Raw genomic sequence first — 11,665 nt, forward strand, 5'->3', positions numbered from 1 at the left:
CCTCTCTTAACCACCAGCCCATCATGGCCTGACTCACTTCCATTTTCCTGTTTCCATCATACATGCACCTCCTATTTGCATAGGATATTATGTCAATAGGAAGACATAACTTTCTATTTTCCCTTTCTCCCCCATCTTCCTCCTTCACTTCTCACCAAAGAAAAGGTAATATGATAAAATATTAAATTTACTCCTTATGAATTGAAGAGCAGTGGAAAGAGAACATTTTGATGCTGAACACACACACACACACACACACACACACACACACACACACACACACACAGGATTACAGCACAATGCCAGAGCCAAGCAAGTCTGGCATGAGGAAGTCATCCCCTGACACATAACCACAGAGCACTCCTCAGCTCTGGCCCTGCAAAGGGGAAGAGGAACAAGGGTAATTCCAGCTATTACAGGCTCCTGGACACCAAATGAAACACTGCTGTAAATTGTATATAATCAGTACGGAAGCCTTGTTTCCCTGTGGTTCTGAACGGGACTTTTCCTTCCTCTTGTCTAGGAGGGAAAGAACTGGTTTAGATCATTCTGGGGGAGTTTCATCTGGCAGAGATGACCAGAACTTTCTCTGGATCTGCACAGGGCCCTTGTCCTATAATCAGGATCTGTGTAATGGAAATTCTGTGTCACTTTTCTTATGCCCAAATCTACTCTTCTCCTGCCCACACAATTTTGGTCCTTGGAAACTGGCACATCAACCATGGGATGATGGAGATTTTCAGATAGTTGAAAGTGATGTTTACCAAATAACAACACCTGCTCATTCTATAACACGTTTACAACTGTGTCCACATAGTCTCTGCCCCTGAGAGTTCATTGCCTTGCAGGAACGTCCATTTATAGAACAATGTAGTCGTAAGGCTCTAAATCCTTAAGAAGCATGGGCCTGGGGGAGATGTATGATTGGGTCCTAAATTTGTATCAAGGCAAGATGTCAAGTTCCCTCTAAGTTAGACGTTTAGCAGTGATCCTTCTAGGGGTGACTAGTGATATCCTACAGGATAGTGACAGTGCTCTTGCTAATCCAACTGACATGGCACAAGTCTTCAGCAAAACTCTTAGCGCAATAGAGATAGGAGCTAAGGGCAGAGTGGGAAACCCACCTTCACTGTGGACTCTGCCTTTCAGAATGTAGAAGAGAACTGCATACAGGAAGCAGCTAGAAAGCCGGACAGGATGAAACAGATTGACAAACTGTTAAGGACAATGAGCAGGAAGTTCCTACCTGAGAAAGATGAAACCACAGTCTGCACACCAGCTAGAGATAAGAACTGAGGAGCGTGGGTAAGGTGTCGGCAGGAAGGAGGACGGGACTGGAGTGACATCCTCTCCTCCCACCCAAGGCTGGAAATGACTTAATACATACTTTATGCTTTTTTTCCTAATAAATATCTATTTTTATTTTGTTCTGAGCTCATTATAGATCTGTATTATTTGATCTATCAATTATATAATTTCATTGGTTATTGTCTTAGTTAGGGTTTTACTGCTGTGAAGAGACACCATGACCAAGGCAACTCTTAAAAGGACAAAAATCTAATTGGGGCTGGCTTACAGGTTCAGAGGTTTAGTGCATTATCATCAAGGTGGGAATACAGCAACATCCAGGCAGGAATGGTACAGGAGGAGCCGAGAGTTCTATACCTTCATCTGAAGGCTGCTAGGAGAAGACTGGCTTCCAGGCAGCTAGGATGAGGGTCTTAAAGTCCATGTCCACAGTGACATACCTACTCCAACAAGGCCACACCTACTCCAACAGGGCCATACCTCCAAATAGGTCACTCCCTGGGCCAAGCATATTCAAACCACCACAGTTATTTCTGGTCATTTTCTATCTCTATAAAATTCTCATTATGTAATCTATTTACTTCTCAAGTTCTTTCCACTATCTCCCTACCTATTTTCTGTCAATCATTTATTTTTCTACCCCTATATATCATAAAATATCTGTATTTATTTCCAATTTCATATCCTTTAAAGACTTCTTCAATGTCCATCTCTCTTCAATTGTCTCTGCCTACATGACTCCTTATACATAAAATCCTGAAGACTCTACCAAAACCTGCTACAATTAGTTAGCAAATCCAGCAGATTTGTAGGATATAAAATCCATTCATAATATTAATAACATTTCTATACACAAATAAAGACCATTTTAAAAGGTAATCAAGAAAATAACAGTTTATTGGTAGCCTCAAGTAATGTAAATGAGTACAACCAAATGAAGGCAGTGTGGAGGGTCCTCAAAGATTTTAAACCAGAACTACTGCAAGATCTGGGAATCCTACTTCTAGGTATACAAAGGAGATGAAACAGTGTGTCCAGGAGAGACCACACTTATTGCAACACTGTTCCCAATAGACAATAGACTGGATTCACTCTAAGATTCATCAAGAGATGACTGGATTAAATAGTATGGTATACATGTAGTGCGATAATAACCTGAAAAAGAAAGTGCTTGAGTTACTTTTCTATTACCGTGAAAAAATACCATGATCAGGTCAAATCATAGAAGGAAGTGTTTGGGTTTATGCTTCCAGAGAGTAAGAATCTATCACCATTCCTGCAGGGAGACATGGAGGCCGACAGTCATCACAGCTGGAGCATCAAGCTGAGGTCACATCTTTTGAGCTGTATGCACAAAGCAAAGGGAACAACTGGAGGAGGTTCAAAGCCCACCTCCAGTGACACATTTCCTCTATCAAGGCCATTCCTCCTAATCCTCTACACACAGTGCCAACAGCTAGGGACCCCTATTCAAATACATGAACTTACAGTGGACATTCTCTTTGAAACCATTACAGAAGGATTTGTGACGCTGCAAATGAATCTAGAGGACATTATACTAAGTTAAATAAGACAGGGAGGAAAGACAAATACCACATGGTCTCATTTACATTTAGAATCTAAAACATGGTAAAGAATGGTGGCTACCATGGGCTGGAGGAGAGTGGAGGATTAGGAAGATGTTAAAGAATGGATGTAAATTTTCAGCTAGACAAGAGGAACAAGTTTCTACCTTCTGGATAGCATGATAGCTGCAGTTAGCAAAGATTCATTGACAAGCTGGGACTGCTGCTGAGTGGCAGAGCTCCCAGCTGGCATAACAGGGCTATCTATAAAGCCAGGCATGGTAAGACTAGAAACTGCTAAGACTAGCTTTTAAATATTTTCACCCCAGAAGGTAAATAAAAATGCATTGCAGTCAACTTGGTTTTGCCTTTCTATAGTGTATACATATATTAAAACATCACATTGTAATTATAAATATATACAATTTCATCATTAAATTATTATTTTTAATTTTTAAAAATTTTTATTGGCTATTTTATTTATTTACATTTCAAATGTTATCCCCTTTCCTAATTTCCCCCCTAAAGCCCCCTACCTCATCTTCCCTCTTCCCATTTCTATGAGGGTGTGCCCCCACCCACCCACTCCCACCTCCCCACACTCTCATTCCCCTACACTGGGGCATCGAGCCTTCACAGGACCAAGGGACTCTTCTCCCACTGATGCTTAACAAGGCCATCCTCTGCTACATATACGGCTGGAGCTATGGGTTGCTCCATGTGTGCTCCTTAGTTGGTGGTTTTGACCCTGAGAGCTCTGGTTGGTTGATATTATTGTTCTTCCTATGGGGTTAAAAACCCTTTCAGCTCCTTCAGTCCTTTCTCTAACTCCTCCATTGAGGACCCCGAGATCAGTTCAATGGTTGGCTGTGAGCAACTGCCTCTGCATATGTCAGGCTCTGGCAGAGCCTCTCAGGAGACACCTATATCAGGATCCTGTCAGCAAGCACTTCTTGGCATCCACAATAGTGTCTGGGTTTAGTGACTGTATATGGGCTGGATCCCAAGGTAGGACAGTCTCTGGATGGCCTTTTCTTCAATCTCTGCTCCACACTTTGTCTCTGTACTTGTTCCCATGAGTATTTTGTTCCCCCTTCTAAGAAGGACCATAGCACCCACACTTTGGTCTTCCTTCTTCTTGAGCTTCATGTGATTTGTGAATTGTATCTTGGGTATTCCGAGCTTTTGGGCTAATATCCACTTATCAGTGAGTGCATACCATGTATGTTCTTTTGTGATTGTGTTACCTCACTCAGGATGATATTTTCTAACTCCATCCATTTTCCTAAGAATTTCATGAATTCATTGTTTTTAATAGTTGAGTAGCACTCCATTGTGAAAATGTACCACATTTTCTGTATCCATTCCTTTGTTGAAGGACATCTGGGTTCTTTCCAGCTCCTGGATGTTATAAATAAGGCTGCTATGAACATAGTGGAGCATGTGTCCATGTTCTATGTTGGAGCATCTTTTGGGTATATGCCCAGGAGTGGTATAGCTGGGTCCTCAGGTAATACTATGTCCAAATTTCTGAGGAACCACCAGACTGATTTCCAGAGTGGTTGTACCAGCTTGTAACCCCACCAACAATGGAGGAGTGTTCCTCTTTCTCTACTTCCTTGCCAGTATCTGCTGTCACCTGAGTTTTTGATCTTAGCCATTCTGACTGATGAGGTGGAAGCTCAGGTTGTTTTGATTTGCATTTCCTGATGACTAAGGATGTTGAACATTTCTTTAGGTGCTTCTCAGGCATTCCAGTTTCCTCAGTTGAGAATTATTTATTTAGCTCTGGATCCCATTTTAATAGGGTTATTTGATTGTCTGGAGTCTAATTCCTTGAGTTCTTTATATATATTGGATATTAGCCCTCTATTGGATATAGGATTGGTAAAGGACTTTTCCCAATCTGTTGGTTGCCATTTTGTGCAGTTGACAGTGTCTTTTGCCTCACAGAGGCTTTGCAATTTTATGACGTCCCATTTGTCAATTCTTGATCTTAGTGCATAAGCCACTGGTGAACTGTTCAGGAACTTTCCCCCTGTGCCCATGTATTGGAGGCCTTTTTTGCTTGGAGACTTTTAATGACTGCTTCTATTTCTTTAGGGGTTATAGGACTGTTTTGATGGTTTATCTGATGTTGATTTAACTTTGGAATTTGGTATCTGTCTAGAAAATTGTCCATTTCACCCAAATTTTCCAGTTTTGTTGATTATAGGCTTTTGTAGTAGGATCTGATGATTTTTTGAATTTCCTCAGTTTCTGTTGTTATGTCTCCCTTTTCAGTTCTGATTTTATTAATTTGGATACTGTCTTTGTGCCCTCTGGTTTGTCTGGCTAAGGGTTTGTCTATCTTGTTGATTTTCTCAAAGAGCCAGCTCCTGGTTTTATTGATTCTTTGTAAAGTTCTTTTGTTTCTACTTGGTTGTGCTGTCCAGCTGCTAGTGAATGCTCTCTCCAGTTTCTTTAGTCGGCACTTAGAGCTATGAGTTTTCCTGTGTGCAATGAACACAGTTTTGGAAAACTAGTCCAGTTTATTGGGGAGGGGTACTTATTCCCCTGGCAAGGTGGCCAGGGTCTCTGGAGCAAGGTTTGTGTGGCCATACACCATTGTTCAGGGAAGGGTACTGCAAAATACTGCATCTACATACTCTGGGGGTAGAGGAGAAACCTTATAAAGTTGAACGAGGAATGAGGCCTGATAACTGTCAGGATAATAAATTCCTGCTATGTGGGGGAGTCAGATTTATGGTGCCAGATTGGGAAGCGGGAAAGTAGCCAACTCCTGCCGTCCCCATGTTTGAGGTATCCTGAGATGAGACATACCCAAGGTGTGTCTCCCAGATGACTCTAAATACCATCAAACTGATAGTCATGATCAACCACCGCAAAGCACTTGCTTGCTTGAATGAATGAACAAGAAGGAAAACCATCACTGAGAACGGGTGGTAGATTGTAATCCTGTAGCAAAGAACTCAGGTGGAAACAGGATAGGAAAAGGTTTCAGAAGGTAAACACAAAAACTAGAAAACTAGAAGAAATGGTATAGATTAAAAGCCTTCAACATTCCTCCTCCTCCTCCTCCTCCTCCTCCTCCTCCTCCTCCTCCTCCTCCTCCTCCTCCTCCTCTTCTTCTTCTTCTTCTTCTTCTTCTTCTTCTTCTTCTTCTTCTTCTTCTTCTTCTTCTTCTTCTTCTTCTTCTTTTAACAAAAACTTCTCACAGCATTTATTGTCACCTAATGATAATGTGTAAGAAAAACAAGTTGAGTAAATGTAGCTTGCAGCAGACATCTTTAAACACACTCAAGTGCCTTCTCAACTTCCCTCAGGCTTTACCATTCACTGCTAGTTGGAAACACTTTGGAGCAGAGTAATATTATCTCCTTTTGGCATGATCCGACCGAATTGTTTTCTTGACTTTGTTTTAGAATGAATCTCTTCTGCATCATCTAATATGAGGTTCATGTACTCATCAAAGCCAATAATACAACCCTCTATCACCATATTCACTTGTTCATACAGCCACACCTGAATTCGAGATCTATTTTGTGTGTATCTGAAGATAAGTTTGATGGGCTGCACCATCACGTTCTGTATTTTCTGGCCCTGGCCACGGTACGCTATGGTGGAAGTCACAAAGACCACACCAGTAGGAAGGGTGCCTCAGAAAGCGACTCACCTTCAACATTCTTATCATCCAAGCTCCTGCAGAACAGCTCGCCAACCACTGAACACCCAATGACTTTACTTGCACAAAGTTCCAAAGTCCTTCCACAACCATGACCAAAACAACACGGTCAGGTCACAGCAATACCCTTTTATCTGAGTATATACTTGTTAAGGTTTCTATGGCTACAATGAAACACCATGACCAAAGCAACTTTGGAAGGAAAAGTTTACTTTGCTCCTAGTTCCATGTAACAGTTCATCACCAGTGAGTGCAAGAACTCATACAGGGAAGGAACCTGGAGGCTGGAGCTGATGCAGCAGCCATGGAGGGGTGCTGCTTACTGGCTTGCTCTCCATGGCTTGCTCAGCCTGCTTTCTCAGAGAACCCAGGAGCATGATCCCAGGGATGGCACCACCTGCAATGGGCTGAGCCCTCCCCCATCAACTACTAATTTAAAATATCTAGGCTTGCCTACAACTTGGTCTTATGGAAGCATTTTCTTCCCCTCAGTTCCCTCCCCTCAGTTAACTTTAGCTTGTGTTAACTTGACATAGATCTATCCAGCACATATACTAAAATCAAACCTTTATACCAAGCAGAGTTATAAGCCTTTCACACATATTTATTTAATCATTAGAACAACACTATGAGATAGTTGATTTTCATTTCCATTTGGAGGAAACCAAGTGTGTTGGTTACCATTTGTACCTATGACTGAAACAATGGAGAGAACAGATCAGAGGATGGTATATTTGTCTCACGATTTTGAAGAATTCAGACAGCAATTGTTGATGCTCATGTATTTGGGCAGAACATGTGGTGAATGAGAAAGAGAGTGAGAAAGAGACTGAGACGTAGGCACATGCCATTTAAATGCACCCCCACACACCATGACCTACTCTTTCCACCGAGGACCCACTTCCTAACGTTTCTTGAGCCTTCCTCCCCAAATAGTGCCACTTGCTTCATGCCAAACTGCCGAGGGTATTCCACATTCAGCGACAACACACAGATCCACAGGGTTAACATCCTTAAGGGTCTACAATGACAATTCATGGTTGCAGGGCTTGTTTGTTGCCTCAGAAACCATGCCACTAATCACAGTATGTGACCTCTCAAGAAAGCACACATTTGCACCTCATCCTGCCCAGGTGACAGTTCACTTACTATTGCTATGGGCTTCCCACCCACTAGAACAGGGCAAAATAAAACCTAGGTGTTTACTGCAGAACTGAATGCTTAGGGGTCTCTCTCTTCCACTCAAGATTGGTGTGCTCACTCTCCAAGGCCTGGGATCGTGGGGGCCACAGTCAAACTTGTCTGCCTCACTTGGATGATGCAGGAGGGGTTTTTGTTTGTTATCATTTGTTTGTGTTTTCTGGTTTTTTTTTTTTTTTTTGAAACGGGGTCTCCTTATGTAGCCATGGCTGTCCCAGAACTTGTTATGTAGACCGGGCTGGCCTTTGTATATAAGTGTCGCCATTAACTAACTAATTAATTAATTAATTTTGGTCTTTGAGGTTTGGGGTTCTGGGGCTTGGGCTCAGTCTCCTAGGATTCTTGAGGGATTTTTTTCAAGTAGGCAGTAAAGTCCTCAGTCCAGATCTCTGTCTATGCAAGGCAGGACACGGTGGCTTGGCTGAAAAAGTGGATCCTTTTACACATCATCAGTGAAGATCTGGAAAGGGCAGAGCCTGAGCAGGCTGCAGCCAGTCCCAGGATGCCTAGCTGAATGGCGGTTGTTCCACCCTTAACCACAGATGGCTCACTGTTCACCACTTTTGGCATTCATAAGAGCATTTGGAAAGAGACGTAACAATTTCCCCCTGAGAGCTTATTTTTAAAGCCAGTATAAGAGAGTGCTTGCCAGAAGTGGGGTCAAACAGATTTGAGGACATTCAGTGGCCCGGTGAATGGGATGGGAACTGCTGAGGAAAAGAATAGTGTCTGGTTCTTAATTTAGGAGCTCTGATTCCCTGAGCAATGTCAGGCCAAGGGGAAGGGGTGACTCCCCACCAAAGAAAGCCTTTCCATGGAGATAAGGAACTGCCAGGCATGGTTTCCTAAGCTCCAGTCTTCAGATTAGAGACAGGTAGCCAGAGAGCCCCTTGGTGACCTTTCTTCCCTCAGTGAAAACCATCAAAGCTTTATTGAGGGGCTTACATGTGCCTAGAACTCCGCCAGGCACTGGGAATCAAAGTGGAACATGAGATTTTTTTAAACAAGTTTTTATTAGTTTATTCTCTCATATCTTACACTCTGATCACAGTTTCCACCCTCCCTCTCCCACCTCCTCCATCCCCCATACTTCCTCCTTCCCCATCCAATCCTCCTCCATGTCCCTTCAGAAAAAGGCAGACCTCCCAGGGATATCAATGAAAGATGGCATATCAAGTTGCAATAAGATTAGGCTTCTTCCCTTGTATTGAGGAAATGGTCCACAAAGCAGGCAAAACTGTCAGAAACAGAACCACCACACACACACACCTCTTCCTCTGTTAGGAGTCCCTCAAAAACACCAAGCTATACAACTACAACATATATGCAGAGGGCCTAGGTTAGACCCATGCATACTTTGTGATTGTCAGTTCAGTCTCAGTGAGCTTCTATGAGGGGCATGTGGGGTTTGACCCTTCAAAAAACATCTAGGAAACAGTTAGAAGGCAGGCAAACATGTAAATATTCTACTGTGGAAAATACAACTATGATAAGGTAAGGCCATAGGGAATCCAGGGGGTCTCAAGAGGCGGTATCTAAGAGGAAATGTGGGGATGATTGGACAACCAGACAACAGGAGGGATATGTTATCAAGAGAAGATTGTGCTGTGCTCAGGGCAGGAAAGAAGGGGGTTGTATATAAAGACGTAGGTCATTCAGTCACCTCCAACAACAGCTACTATAATGGCCCAATGGCCAGAGCCAGCCAGTCACCTGTTTTATTTGAACACAGTCCCACTCACTCACTTAAACACTATCTATGGCTGCCTTTTTACTGCAGGAAACCATTGGTTACCCTAGAGCATTCATGTCACTATTGCTCCTGTGGTCATATCTTGCCACAACTGTCATTACTGTTGATGACTTTTGACTCTCAGCAGCCTACATAGCATGCCCAGTACCAGTCATCCATGAGGAAGCTTCCTGGCTAGTACCAGTGTGATGTTTCCATCTCCTGTGGTAGAACTGTGTTGTCTTCAGTAAGGCCAGCCAGGAGGAATGGCAATAGCCTTCCTTTATTGTTCCGTGGGTTTCTATGATACCCTTGACTAACAACTTGAGGGGAGGTATTCCACACCTGGCACTGGGATTTTTACTTGACAGTCTGTTGGCTTCTGTCAATAGTGACATGAATGCTCTAGGGTAACCAATGGTTTCCTGCAGTAAAAAGGCAGCCATAGATAGTGTTTAAGTGAGTGAGTTGGACTGTGTTCAAATAAAACAGTTGACTGGCTGGCTCTGGCCATTGGGCCATTATAGTAGCTGTTGTTGGAGGTGACTGAACGACCTACATATTTATATACAACCCCCTTCTTTCCTGCCCTGAGCACAGCACAATCTTCTATTGATAACATATCTCTTCCGTTGTCTGGTTGTCCAATTATCCCGTGTATGGTAACTCTAGAAAACCCTTTATATTAAAACAACATATGAAGATTATAAAATAGCAGATTTTCACGTGGCCTTTTCAAACATCCTTAGTATCATTTATCCCTCCTCATGTCTCCTCCTCTGCCTTACTCTCTCAGCCCTCACCCAACTTAAATCTTCCACTCCATTCTTTCCATTTCCCCCTTCATATCACCTGTGTTCTACTCTCTCTCTTCCCTTAAGATCTGTGTTCCCTCTCCACCAATGGTCCTTTTCTAGTTTTCTGGATTTTACAGACACTCCAAATTAAATATACAAATGTAAAGATTTGACAGTAAGACCCACCTATGGGTGAGAACACATAACATTGGTATTTCTGAGTCTGGGTTACCTCAGTATGTTTTCCAGACCCATCTATTTCCCTGAAATTTCCAGTGTTTTTGTTACAGCTGAATAACATTCAGTTGTGTGTAGATTCTGCATTTTCATTATTCATTCTTCAGTTGATGGACATCTAGGGCCGTCTCCATGTCATAGCTGTGGCTGGACTTTGGCCACTTTGTAAGTTCTTTCTTTCACCCTTCTCCACCCCTTTTCTTCCACCCTTCCAGTCCCCTAACAATAGATAGGAGAGAGAAAAAAAAGGGTGGGGGTAGAGGGGAAAGGAGGCAACCTTATTGACAGACTACTTCCTGCTGATTAGGAACATCTAGTTCCTTGAGGACAAGTTTAATCTTCACCATCAGGATATCTAATTTCTTCTTCTTCCTCTTTCTTCTTTGTGCACAATTACTTAACAAACAGAAACCAACCAACAGCCCACCAACAGCATGCCTGACTCACTGGGCCCTAGCATTTACATATCCTCTGAGGAGTCCCCAGGATTCCAAAGGTTACACGGTCGCTGACACTATCTGCTGCTGGTGAAATCACACCCCTGCTAGAGCATGAGGCAAATCATAGTCATCTGCTGTGGACAATCTGAAGCAACCCCACATCCCCATACCTGGGATTGAAATGAAAACATATTCCTATAATGTTTCTGTGCTTTTTAAAGAAACCAAAATTCTCACAATAACTATTTTTTTAAAGATTTATTTTATTTTATTTTATTTTATTTTATTTTATGTGAGTACACTGTAGCTGTCTTCAGACATTGCAGAAGAGGGCGTCAGATCTTGTTACAGATGTTTGTGAGCCACCATGTGGTTGCTGGGCTTTGAACTCAGGACCTTCGGAAGAACAGTCGGTGCTCTTAACCACTGAGCCATCTCACCAGCCCTCACAATAACTATTGTGAACTAAGCAGCTCTCAACACAGCTGAGCATTTTCCTGTAATATGAAAAAGAGTTCTCTGGATATATTCCCAGGAGCATTATACCAAGGTTACATGGCAGATTCATTTCCAGTTTGCTGAGGGCCACTACATTGATTTTCACAGTGATGCACCAATCTGCACCCCCAACAACAGTGCACAGAAGTGTTCCCTAGTCCACCCTCAACCTTGCTGGCACTTGTTATAACTTAACCATTCTG

At 42.6% G+C, this 11,665-nt stretch overlaps 1 pseudogene; it reads right to left on the reverse strand.

The window, feature by feature from the left end:
* Positions 1 to 6,186: 6,186 nt before the first annotated feature.
* Positions 6,187 to 7,569, reverse strand: LOC110295808 (small nuclear ribonucleoprotein E pseudogene; annotated as a pseudogene).
* Positions 7,570 to 11,665: the final 4,096 nt, after the last annotated feature.

This window comes from Mus caroli, unplaced genomic scaffold (genome assembly GCF_978045245.1).
Source record: "Mus caroli unplaced genomic scaffold, Mus_caroli_1 scaffold_7, whole genome shotgun sequence".
NCBI lineage: Eukaryota > Metazoa > Chordata > Mammalia > Rodentia > Muridae > Mus > Mus caroli.